Here is a 13,322-nt window from a genome sequence, read left to right as displayed (position 1 = left end):
TTTAGAGAGAAACACGTCAAACTTAATGAAACATTTAAGGGGATGGACTCAATTGTCTTTGACAGCTTATGACAACATCTGGCACTTTCACGGAATATGTTTACATGGACACCAATTGTCCTAATTTAATACAACTTTAAAAATACTCTGATTCAGAGTCTGCCATGTAAACAGCGATTTTTGATTACCTTAACCTCCTAGGGATTGAGTGTCCACATACGTGGACAGCACAATTTAGTTCTTCAGTGGCTATTTAAAATACTTTGAATGTTTTTTTTTTTTTTTTTTTTTTTTTTACAGACATAGTGTCATCCTGCAACTATTTTGCAGCATATGAAATGTCCCAAACACTATTTTTACTTTCCAAAATGGGAAAAGAAAATGTTGTTTTTACTGTCTGATAGTCAAAACATGTTCAATTTGTTTTCTATGTTATATATGATTACAAAACAGTCAGGAAAAAGTGGTTTATGTAAATTAGGACCACAAATCCACATATAGACATCGTTTTTTTTAAAAGTACATCATATCAAAAGATGATAGTTGGGCTTTAGTCTAATTAGGTTCCAATAAGCCCAAATAGCAAAAGAGAAATAAAAATTGCATGTAAAAAAACACCTTGGCCCTAGGATCACAGACATCTGCATCACAAAATGCAGAGTTTTTTCTTTCCAGTCGGCATGTGGTATCAAATTTCATTAAAACAACACTCTTCCAGCAGTCGTTACTTCATATTCTCATCCAATACCTCAGTTTGTCATGGGGCATAAACAATATGTTGCTTAATGCAAGTGAAATTCCCAAACTGCAGTTGAGGTCGAAAAACTAAAAATTAACACCTGAAATTACATGAAACTAAAGATGAAACATGGATAGTTTGGTTTCTGTTCTTTCCAGAAAAGTGTGAAGTGAAAATTCATGGGAGTCCTTTATACCCAAGGGCCTTTAGAAGTAGCCAGTCTTGAGAACTTCTGCCTAGATGTCAGTATTCTCAATATTAAGGTCCCCCTCAGGGGTAGATTTACCCTCTCAAAGAACTCATGGTATCAAGACGTATACATTTCTACAAAAAAAATCTTAAAGCTAAAAACTGTTTTTATATTAATGCTAACAGAAATATGATGCTTTTAAGCATAAAACCAGAATATTAAAATTATTTTTAATAAATTAAAAAATGATTAAAATGAGGTTAAAAATTTAACTTTGGAAAAATTATATGGAAAACAGTAATGAAAACAAATGTTTTCATGCTACTTTTATGCTACTAGGTTTCAACTAAATGTGTTTACTAATATGAAGTTTAACTTAATACTTTAAGTCAGTTTGATTGTTCCAATTTGATATGATTATTAAAGTTAAAGTTGATTCAGATAAAAAGTATGCAGAAGAATTTTCTTTACACTGCAGGAACAAATTATATTTGAAAATGCATTAAAACAGAGAACATTCCTTGCATATATTATATTTCACCATATTACAGTCTTTTTGTCAATTTAATGTCTCAAAAACATTTTTATGTTTAAATTGTTTATTGTGAAAAAAAAACACTATATCAGTACAAATAGTTACATTTATTTATCTTTTTGTTTAGTTTTTTTTACAGAAGAGAAGAAATAAAAAAAAGAAAAAAAAAAAAATATATATATATATATATATATATATATATATATATATATATATATATATGTATATATATATATATATATATATATATATATATATATATATGTAATAAAGAGAGAGAAAAAAAATAATAATGATGACAATAACAGAAGTTTACAAAGTAGTTTGATTTAGTTTTTGTTATTTGTATCAACAGGCCTTTACTCTCTCAGTAGAGCTTAGATCAGATAAACAAGAGGTCAAAATCATGTCAGCTCTTTAGTGTCACTGCTGAGTGACCACTGACAAGTTCAAGCAGCCTGTTGCTTTTCTGGAGTCAAGCAAAGCTAATGTAACTATGATGAAGTTACACTAGCCATCCTGTTGACGTGGATACCAATATTAGTGACATGATGATAGAAACCTTCAGCGGAGGATTACTGCTTTTAGAAAAGTATGAGAAGTCAGTGCATCACTGTACGAAAAATCTGCTGCAAGACAAAGAAATCCAAACCTCCTCACATTTAAATTACAGTAGGAGGAAAGTTTGCGGTCCTGACAGCCGAATGCAAACCTGCAGTGGTCTGGATAATTACAGTTTTATAATGCTCCCAAAAACCTGAACAGAGCAGATGTGTTGCTTTACAATAGGGATCAAGCATCTGACACACTGTTACAGAACATTTCACCTTGTGTCTTCTGTATTTCTTTGTTCCTTCTCTTCTGAAAGTCCCAGAGAATGATCCATAAAACATCCAAAGTCTGTCTTGTCGCTCAGCAGATGGTATATTTAATAAATGAAACATCTGAAGGTACAACTTCCAATAAAAACAATTTCATCAGTACAGCAGTGAAACTCTTCTTCCTTGTCTTGAAACTTTCCCCACATAAATTAAAACTTACAGGAAATGCATCCGTGCAAAACTTCAAAACCCTACCTACACAATACATAGAATTTACTGTGTTTTCCAGGTAAAACGATCAGTAGAGGCAATAAAACACCAACAACTTTTTATCCTTTTCTCGCTGCATGGTTTTTACAGTTAACAGTTATTACTAGGGATGCATTGAATTTGCCAATTTTAATGCCATTTTCGCCCAAAAATACAAGCTCAAAAATGGCTATACAGCACCACGCTGCCCAGCAATGTTTAACTGCTGGTTTCACTCTCTCTCCAGTCGTAAACATTGCATGGTAGGAAGCCGCTTTCACCTCAGATGCGGAAAGTGCTGCGTCATGAAACCCATTCATTTCAATGGCTTGCATCAAACATGGGTATTTTCTTGCTGTATTGACCAAACCCCAAAAGCAGCAAAGTGCACAGTCTACAAGCTTGCACATGGGCTGAGGTCAAAGTTTACACACAAAAATAGTTATCTAGGAACTCCACATGCTCACCAGGTGCCAACAAGACATTTCTATGTAGTATACTTGTTCCTGCAACTTGCCATAGTGCCATTGTGCAGTCATGGCATCGCTGGTAAAATGACATCCCTCAAATAAAATTTACCATCAATAAAATGTGATGATTTTGTTGTCTTGTGTTGTTTAAAAATCTGTATAATTTAAGTTATAAGTCTCACAAGGTCTGTATGTTATTTTATATAATAATAAATAATTACTACAAAGCCTTTTCAGTTTTAGATCCAGAATCCAGCATGTTTGGTTTTGGCCCAGAATTTTCACTCCGGTGCATCCCTACACTGTAAACGATTTCTTGTTAAATCAACAGTAAGTTACTGGCAACAATTATCCAGTAGCTGCTGTATTTCATAAAACGGTAACATTACTGTAATACTAATTACATTAGTATTACATTTACTGTAAAATGTAATACATCATTTTACTGTTGTTGATTTTTACTGTAACACCAATTACAGTAGTGATACACATACTGCAAAACTGAAAACAGTATTTTATTGTACATTTTTACCATGAAGAACTACGGTATTTTAACGTTACTTTTATTATTACTGTATAGTATTTTACAGTTATTAAATGTTATTTTATTTAATAGTGCTACTTTATAATGGGTAAAAATGTTCAAAAATTGCACAAGTGTTATTTTAACAGTTCAAGAAATACAAGAAAAATAAAGAAACTGAAACTTTAACTTCACAATAAAGGTTTATTGTGTAAACCATGCTAAAACAGTAGCAATAATTCAATATAACAAAGCAACAGAACACTAATAAACAATTGATCATTAAAACCAGTCAACAATTAATGCATCAAAAATTATTACAATTTTAAAAACAGGTGAAAATACTGCTACAAGACAGGAAATGATGAAGGCCAAATGATGTGGAAAGGGACAGTGAAAAAGGGCAGCAGCACTTCTGATGATCCTGCAAAAATGACAGGCAAAATCAATCACTGAAGTAAAAACTAATCATCCCTCAAACCATTTAATTCATTCAGAAACGAAACACTGCACTGTTGTTTTTTTATACATATATATATAACTTATTTTATATATATTATAACTGTATATATATATATATATATATATATATATATATATATATATATATATATATATATACACACACACATATATATATATATATATATATATATATATATATATATATATATATATACATACATATATATATATATACATATATATATATATATATATATATATATATATATATATATATATATATATATATATATATATATAACAGTTAAAATATATATAACAGTTTTTTTTAATTGTTTTTGTTGGTGAAATACAGTTTGTTGTCAATTCACAATTACACTAACGTTAATGGGGAAAAGATCAGCGGGCATTGTTCTTAAAGATTGCTATTCAGGTGTCCACACAGGTGTGTAAAAAATAAAGTCTCATCTTAACTTAATGTCCGACTCTGTATAGCTCGAATATCTGATTCCATGATCACACTACTAGTGCTTCCACGAATTTAAGAGGGGTGAACACAGTTCATTCTCACTTTAAGAGGCTACATATTTAAAATTAAATAAATAAAAATAATCTAATTTAACGTGACTAATGTTAATTAAATACTTTTAGGCTTTTAACACATATAAATCCACTTCTAACTTACAGATAAGATTGCGTTAGAGAACATGAAAGCCGTGGGTGATTTTTTAAAATAATGCTAATGATGAGTTACTGATATTTGGTTTGCATAAAACAAAGTAATCACTAAGCATTCATTTTTGGCAAAATCTGCAGAGAGGCTCAGCGACACGAGGAAATGTGTTAAAGTTGAGTAGAGAACTAAAGAGCAGTCTAGCCTACTTAATGAAATGTTTGTGGTAATATTCTGCGGTCAATTCGTATTACTGTATTTTAATATGCAGCAGTGATGGCATGTCAGCGAGACAAATAAACATTTTATCGAGTCATTTCATACAATTAATTAATTTATTTATTTTTTATACAAACCCTCTAGTGACATTTCCTCAAACTAAATCATCATAACGTTACTGTGCACAGCATCAGTAAAACGTTGAGAATAATTTAAATACTTAATTTTTTAAAACAGTCACTGCTGATTAGAAACTAACATTAAAGCTAAGCTTACAGAAATCCTGTATGCATGACAATATAAATATGTATTACTCACTGATGTGGAAGCACTTCCAGGTCATCAGAGATGTAGACAGGACAGAATGTGTGCTATCAAATGAGCTCTTGTGCAGCCTTTGTTGGACATCCAGGTAGTATGTTCACCCACACTGTAAGAAACAAAAACAGAAACAATTTATTAAAATATGAGGGATAGTAAACATGTTTGGTCTACAGAGAGAAGAAAATGTTTACTTTAAGCATTGATCCTAATGAATCTATTTCTAAACTACATTTAACCTTATCACGGAAACAGCATTTTTGAGCTTTTAGACCAGGGGTGCTCAACCTTGTTTGCTTTAAATTAGAATTAAAACAATAAATCTCTATGTCAAATAAAATAATTCAGATCTAAATAAAGCAGGTGTTTTTACCTAAAGGTTCCTTCCCTCCAGTTAGTTTGGCTGCAAATACCTCCACATCTGTGCTTTATTCGGTTCTTGTCTTAAGAGTAACTGGTGTCGCATTCCAGGTCCATCACAATCTGGGCTAGAAGGACAATATGACAAAAGACAAGACACATATAAATAAGTCTCAAAATAAAATTTTTAAAGGAATAGTTTACTATTTTGCCACTATTTACTCCACGTGTTTTAAACTAGTTTGAATTTCTGTTAAACACTGAAGCAGATATTTTGAAGAATGTTAGTAACCAGTAACTATTGACATCCATATTTGAACCAAATTTCTTTAAAAAATACGAGTTTGTGTTCAACGGAACAAATTAAATATATAACTATTTTGAAACAAGTGGAGGATGCCAAAGATGCTATTATTTTCATTTTGGGGTGAACTGTCCCTTCAATTCAAGTGTCAAGCAATAGTCATAAAAACTGATGTGTCGCTTGAGGAAAACTAAATCAAGTACCTTCTTTGAACAAGCAGAATCATTATGCCATTGTATTCAGTGATTCTCTTTTACATTTTCCCACTATAAAACGATAGCTTCAACATGCAATCCATGTTAACACAAAAATGAATAGCATAAAATAACATATTGAACTAAACTTACAGTTTTCAGGCTGTTTGAAAAAAACAAACAAACACATATGCCCAGTAAAATTGCTAATAAACACAAAGACAACAGTTATAGAAAAAAATGTTTGTCTAATATTTACTCAGCACTTGGTAGGCAAATAGCATAGCCGTGGCTGTTTTAACACCAGATGTTTTTTTTTTCTTAAAGTTTTCTTAGGAACTGCTGGAAGAAGAAAAAGAGGTTGTACATGAAACTCCTCACAACAAATCTGTGAACAACTTGACATTTAAAAATCTAATCAAAATGAGGAAAACATCAACATTACCTTGAATAATCAAGTGAGGAGTGATTGGTAGCATCAGTTTTTCAACATCAATTACTGTAGCTGAAAAACAGATAAATATAATAAGAGTAAAATAAGACTTAACATTAATTAATCTAAATCTATGGTACAACCATACCAATCTGTATGGGGTTAAAATACATTTGTACACAAATCATTCCCTGACCCCATCAATTTCTCTTAGATTAGGATGGATATGACTTTGGCTTATATCTGTGTACTCAGAACGTACACTCACCTCAGGTACACCTGAACACCAAAAATTAAATGTACAATTAATGACACACTATACATCAAGCTCATTAACATTATTGAGAAATAGACAATTAATATGTATTTTGTTAATATTAACGTTAGCTTAAAATAATTCAACTGCATTTAATTTTCAGCTCCATTTAATAAAACAGTTAAGACTCATTTCATTATGAGTTTAGTTTAAATAACTAACTTACAGTTGAAAAATTTTATCATAATGATAGCTTAGTCATAATGACTAACGTTATGTGAAGACCAGAGCTTACCTTAACGGTAACGTTAAACGTTTAACTTTTCATGGTGACTTCGCCTTCATCTCAGTGTTGTGCTGAAATAGAGACTTCATTAATGCAGTTACAATAAGTTGAAGTTATGTTTTTCAGGTAACTTAACGTATGGTCAAAAACTCACTCAAGATAAACTCACTGTATCTAATACCTTGCAAACACTACAATGACCGCCTGGCGTCTGTTATTTCTTGTTTAAAATACCGTTTGTTAACGGATAGCGTGACATAACATAAGAACCTACAACTAATGTCACTTGGTTAATTCTTTTAAATAACACACAATACACAGAAATACTTATAAAACAATCCTTTAACGGACAAAATTTGACTTTAAAACACTTACCGAGGATGAATTCGCTGGATGAAAGACGACAGGTGAATTTCAAATTAGGACAGCCGTTGCCTGCAGGTCGAGTCGTGTCCGTTCGGTTCTATGAATCGGCTCCTTATTGAACAGTAAAGAATCGAATCCGCCTAAAACAGATTCCTTTTTGTATATGATTCATTACCATTTCGTTATACTGCTTGGCCACAAGCATTTATACACTAATTATACACTAATTGCATATTGCTGAATGTGCTTGTGAACACGTGTAATCAAATAATTCCCGAGCAAACGGTTCAATACGATTCAGAGTCGCTCGAGTGCTGAACCGAACCAGTGCAAACGTGATATTGATTACAATATAGTAACATTGTTTTATATTCACTTTACCAGCGAAATTATTACATATATCTGACCTTGACAATACGAATAAAGTTCGTTTGAAGTGTTTTGAGAATTAATTTTTTTTTCTCCCAGAATTCATTTCACATCAACAAGCAAATGGTAATGGCGGATGAGAAAGCCCAGCTAATATTATAAATATTGCGTTTAATATGTCACGAAATGAAATTTTAACAGTGTTTCATGCGAGAATGTAGTTCTTACAAACTTAAATCTGTGGTTTATTTATAGATATCATGTGTAAATTGTAAGCGTGCTTTGCCGATAGCGGAGATTCTGACCTCCAGGGTGTCCATCATCACTCATGTATCCGGCGAAACGAGGTTATAATCGGCTAGACATGTGAGACTTGCCCCGGTCTTAGATGGCTCTATAATGAATGTGTTATGAAATTTAGTTTTAACCGTTTTTCATGCGGGAATGTAGTTGTTTTAAACTCAAGTCTGTGGTTTATTTATAGAGATGGTGGGTATTTTAAAATATTGTTTTGAAAATGCGGAGATATGTGACCTCCATGGTGATGACGGGTGCCCAATCCTCATGAATCCGTCTAAAGCAGGCTGGTCATTATGACATTTAAGCTAACTTTGGTTTCATGAATCAATTACTTTTGTTCCAGTTTACGTTTTGGTTAAGCACAAAGTTATGTTGATTAAAAATGATTTAATATTTTCATGTTAACCTTATAAAATTAAGGTGCAGTACACCCAAATATGGAAAACCAGGGGACAGCTTTATGCACTGAACAGTCTGAAGAAATAGGTTATTTTATTTTTCTTCACAAAATACTTTGTCAAAAAAAAATAAACATAATAATAATATAAAGTGTGTGTAGAGTTTTTCATGGTCATTTGCAGTACTGTATTTAGATGCACAGTAACTGATTTTTTCCCAAAATTCATTGTAAAATCTGCAGTAGCATACTGTTAATCATGTTCACAGTATGGAAATGTTGAGAATACATTATCATGCTGTGAAAACAGCAATATATACAGTAACACACTGTGCACAGCTTATACAGTAAACAACTGTTGAGAAATGCAGTATAATACCGTGAAAACAACAGAAATCGTTTACAGTGTAGTTATTGCACCAAAAATCTCACCTTCACCAAAGTGCATGATTTGTAAACATGTTGGGCCCTATCATACACCCGGCAAAATAAGGTGCAAGATGTGTGTGGCGCGACTTTAAGGCTAATTTCAGATCAGCGCAACCCTAATTCTTTCGTTTTGCACCACGTTGTTTAAATGGCAAATCCATTTGCACCACTTTGTGGACTTATGGGCGTGCTAGTCTAAAATAGAGATGTGTTAAGGGGTGTGAAATAGACTGAGGCACTGACCATCTAAGAGTGTGTTAGTAATGCGCCTACATAAATATAAAAAACATTGCATCCATGCCTTCTTCATGCCTCCATGCCTTTTTTCAGTTCATTCATGACAATTAGCATTTTTATAATGTAATTATTATTAGCATTATTATTTATTATATGCATATTTATATTTGTTTTAATAAAAACAAGTTTAGATGTGTCCACCTGTCGGGTTTTGGAGAGGTCTGCATCACCATATGGGGCATAAGAATAGGATGTGTGTTTGAAAATAACTCAGTTGTTTGACCACACTTTGTTTTTAATGTTAATTGTTTCATTTGCTGGAAATTAGAACTGAATTTAGAAATAGTTTTGACACAAATCTTTGTGCTTACGAAATGAAATTAAATATGCAGGCATGTGGATGTCTTTAGTGAAGTGTGCACAACACTGTTTCCTTATCCACAAAAGTAAAGCAATAAAGAGAAAATAAAGAGACTGAATGGAGGAAGATCATTCTTTATCCTCATGCAGCAGTTGGTCTGTTTAAGTGTTTTCTCGCTAGTGAAGCATTCAGTTTTTCCACTTACAAAGTCTGCCATGTAAATAGCAAATGCACCGTGGTGTGATGCAACTTACCCTTAAAAGAAATGAGAGATGAGACTCTGATTGGTTTAATGCATGTTATACTCAATACACACCCATAACTCAATAAAAGAATAAGCACAACCCTGTTAGACCATGCGCCGTGGCGGAGAGCATATTTTTCAGTCCTTAAAATAGCAAAAGTGGATTCGGATATGCCCTTAATGCTTATGTGCCATGCACTATAGACTTTGCACCTAGATCATTAAAATAGAGCCCATTTTGTATACATCACATTTCTAACTTTAATATACACTTACTACTTTATTAATCATTTAAAGTGATGCTTTAATTATATATAAAGAAAGTACTACTTCAAATAAATGTTGTTCCATCCAACAGACAATCTTGAAACTATTTGATCCTTGATTTTACAATCATGTCCTAAAAACAAACTAAGCAAAATACACTAAAGAGGAAAACAAAAACAGCTTGAAGTCTTAATTATTATCCCCCAACTACCCCCCACCCTTGATTTCTTTTTTTCCTTTTTATATATTTCATCAATGATGTTTAACAGAGCAAAGAATTTTTCACAATATGTCTGATAATATTTTATTTTTTTTCTTCAGGAGGTCTTATTAGTTTTATTTCGGCTAGAATAAAAGCAGTTTTTAATTTTTTGAAAAACATTTATAGGTCAAAATTATTAGCCCCTTTGAAACTACATTTGTCTACAAAGCAATAACTTGCCTAATTACCCTAACCTGCCTAGTTAAACTAATTAACCCTTTAAATGTCACTTTGTTGACATTTGTCTTAAAAAATATAGTAAAACATTATTTACAGTCATAATGACAACAATAGCATAAATCAGTAATTATAAATAAGTTATTAAAACTATTGTTTTTATAAATGTGTTGAAAAAAAATCTCCTTTAAACAGAAATTGTTCAAAAAAAGAAACGGGGACTACTAATTCTGACTTCAACTGTATATTTTGTGGCTCAATTTTACCATAGAGTACTTCAAAAGTTCCCACAGATATGCTTGCCATTTATAGCATGTTTGGCATGCTGTCCCGGGAGAGAACCGAACCCTGAGCTCAGAGATATTTGAGCCCAGGGCTCCCGCCCGGTCTAGAAGCATATCAGGAGAACCGAGATCAGGTAGGTCTCAATCGCTCCCCCTTTAGAAGGGGAGAAAAAGGAGGAGATGGAGTGGAAGGGGGGGATTCTTCCAAAAAGAAGATAGAGCAATAAGCAGAAAGTGATCCATTTATATTAAGCTAGGATCATTTTGATTGGATTATTACTGATTACGGATGAGTGGCTAGCGGTGCACAATCATATCACGTGCTCCTCTCGAAATTAGTTTATGAAACTTCACATAAGATTAAAAAAAATAAGTTTGTTAGTTTTTTCTGCAAAGAGATCTGTTTGCAATGCCTGTTTTGAACAGTTTTGAACATCTTACAAAAATGAATCCAGATAATGAATAATATAAATTTATTGAATAATATATAATAATATATATGTATTGAATAATACAATTTAAAAAAATTAAGTACAGTTGTTAATTTGAGGGGGTGGCGTGATATTTATTTTTTGGGGGTCCCCGAAAGAATTCGCCCTACACAAAGGGGCCCTCAGCTGAAAAAGTTTGAAAACCCCTGGTTTAGTGCACCAGTGTTTGGATTGAACCCTTCACTTTTTTTTTTCTTTTTTTTCTTTTCCATTGAACCACACAAACAGCAATCACAACAGGGTCCATTTTAATCAAATCTGCCAAGTGTGAACACACCCAGAGAGATAAAACTCAAATAACAACCATCAAAAAAAACAAAAAAAAAAACAGTACCAATACTGACATTGGTTTAAAATTTGCTTCGAGTGAACACAAATGCAAACAAAACAAGTTTTTTTTTTCTTTTTTTAAAATGTGTTGCTTTCAACTATATTGCATCCCTTTGTCCCGCAGCCTGTGTGGGACTCTGCTGTTGGAGGACATTCGCTGAGAGGAAATTGTCAAATCTAATGAATTTGTTTCCTGACAGGAAGAGACAGAAACGTTTGGCCTGTGAAAGGGTCGCACTGATTGCTTTGAAGCCAGAGAGCCAAGTCAAATACACACTGCAGAATCCTTTTGTCAAATCCAATTTGAAAGGTTAAGTTAAGCAGACCGTAGGACTAAACGCACCTCTCCGTCTGCATTACTTTCAATACATGGCGAGTCTGAAGTGAACACAGCGTGCTGTTTTCGTAATCAAATCAACACCACTGACTTCACAGTTACAGAGTGACAGAATGAGTCATTTCTAGCACGTCCAGACTAGATTAGCACACAACAGAGTCGCGAAGTTGCAGACAGAAAGAAGCCATTTGTCATGAATGGTAGGTAATATCACAGTAGGCCGGTAAAAATCAGGTAACGAGGCAATATTTCAGCAGTTACATGATGTAGCTCATTTATCACATCAATAGGCAACATTATAGTGTAATAATGGATGTACACACCTTTGACCAAATCCAAATATTACGTTTAGGTTTTCAGTTATCGGTTTATCCAAACATAAGAACAATATTCATACTTTGAGCTAAAGACTGTAATGATAAAGTCCAGAGTGAATATACCTGCACACAGAGCTCCACGCTTTGTAAGACACTTTTCAATTGGTCCTTTATTAAACAAAACAAAGTCAAGTGAAACTAAACTTTTTGGTAAAGAGAGAGAGAGAGAGAGAGAGAGAGAGAGAGAGAGAGAGAGAGAGAGAGAGTGAGTGAGTGAGTGAACCATTCATTCAGCTTAGTCCCTTTATTAATCTGGGGTCGCCACAGCGGAATGAACCGCCAACTTATCCAGCATTTTTTTACGCAGCGAATGCCCTTCCAGCCGCAACCCATCTCTGGGAAACATACACATACACACTTATACACTACGGACCCAATCTTGCTGCTTTCTTCGGACTGTGGGGAAAACCAGAGCACCAAAAGGAAACCAACGCGAACGCAGGGAGAACATGCAAACTCCACACAGAAACGCCAACTGTGCCGAGGTTCGAACCAGCGACCCAGCGACTTTCTTGCTGTAAGGCGACATCACTACCTACTGCGCCACTGCATCGCCCGTGAGTGAACTAATAAGAGATATTGATTTGCTTTAGCTACAAGTGAAAAAAAGTGCTTGAAGTAAATGAATAATAAACCAAATCTCAAACAATACATTTCAAAGTATGTATATAAGTCCATGTTCGATGAAGCTAACAGAACAATATCATCTGCGAATAACAGAGATGAAATCTTGTGGTCCCCAAACCAGACCGCCTAAAGCCCAAAGCTGCGCCTTGAAATTCTGTCCCTAAAAATTACGAATAAAGTTGGTGACAAGGGGCAGCCCCCTTAAAAATTAAATAAATAAATAAATAAATAAATAAAAAAAAGAAAGATAGTTTGAAAAAGTCTGAAAAAGTTTGCCACCACCAAACATTGTTTTTTCATTACCCAAAAATACAACAAAATAAACTAAATAAAATATATATAAAACATTTTTTAAAATACAATAAAATAGTTTATGAAAAATGTGTCACCATTGTCACCATTAGTCATTACATACAGATTTATGAATTA

General features: G+C 33.2%; 1 long non-coding RNA gene across 4 annotated transcripts; it reads right to left on the bottom strand.

Moving 5' to 3' along the window:
• Window positions 1-3,721: 3,721 nt before the first annotated feature.
• LOC137487432 (uncharacterized) lies at window positions 3,722-7,510 on the bottom strand. Of its 4 annotated transcripts, none has more exons than XR_012388856.1 (7): window positions 7,414-7,501; window positions 7,038-7,109; window positions 6,509-6,568; window positions 6,323-6,405; window positions 5,579-5,693; window positions 5,203-5,314; window positions 3,722-3,951 (listed from the first exon to the last, which is right to left on the bottom strand). It is a non-coding gene; the product is annotated as an uncharacterized lncRNA (long non-coding RNA). The 4 variants fall into 4 exon arrangements; XR_012388855.1 differs by having other exon boundaries at window positions 7,048-7,109; XR_011006015.2 differs by lacking the exon at window positions 6,323-6,405 and having other exon boundaries at window positions 7,048-7,109; window positions 7,414-7,510.
• Window positions 7,511-13,322: the final 5,812 nt, after the last annotated feature.

Source organism: Danio rerio, chromosome 13, assembly GCF_049306965.1.
Source record: "Danio rerio strain Tuebingen ecotype United States chromosome 13, GRCz12tu, whole genome shotgun sequence".
NCBI classification, from domain to species: domain Eukaryota; kingdom Metazoa; phylum Chordata; class Actinopteri; order Cypriniformes; family Danionidae; genus Danio; species Danio rerio.
The sequence above is the reverse complement of the archived record's forward strand: the minus strand, read 5'-3'. Positions and strand labels throughout refer to the sequence as shown.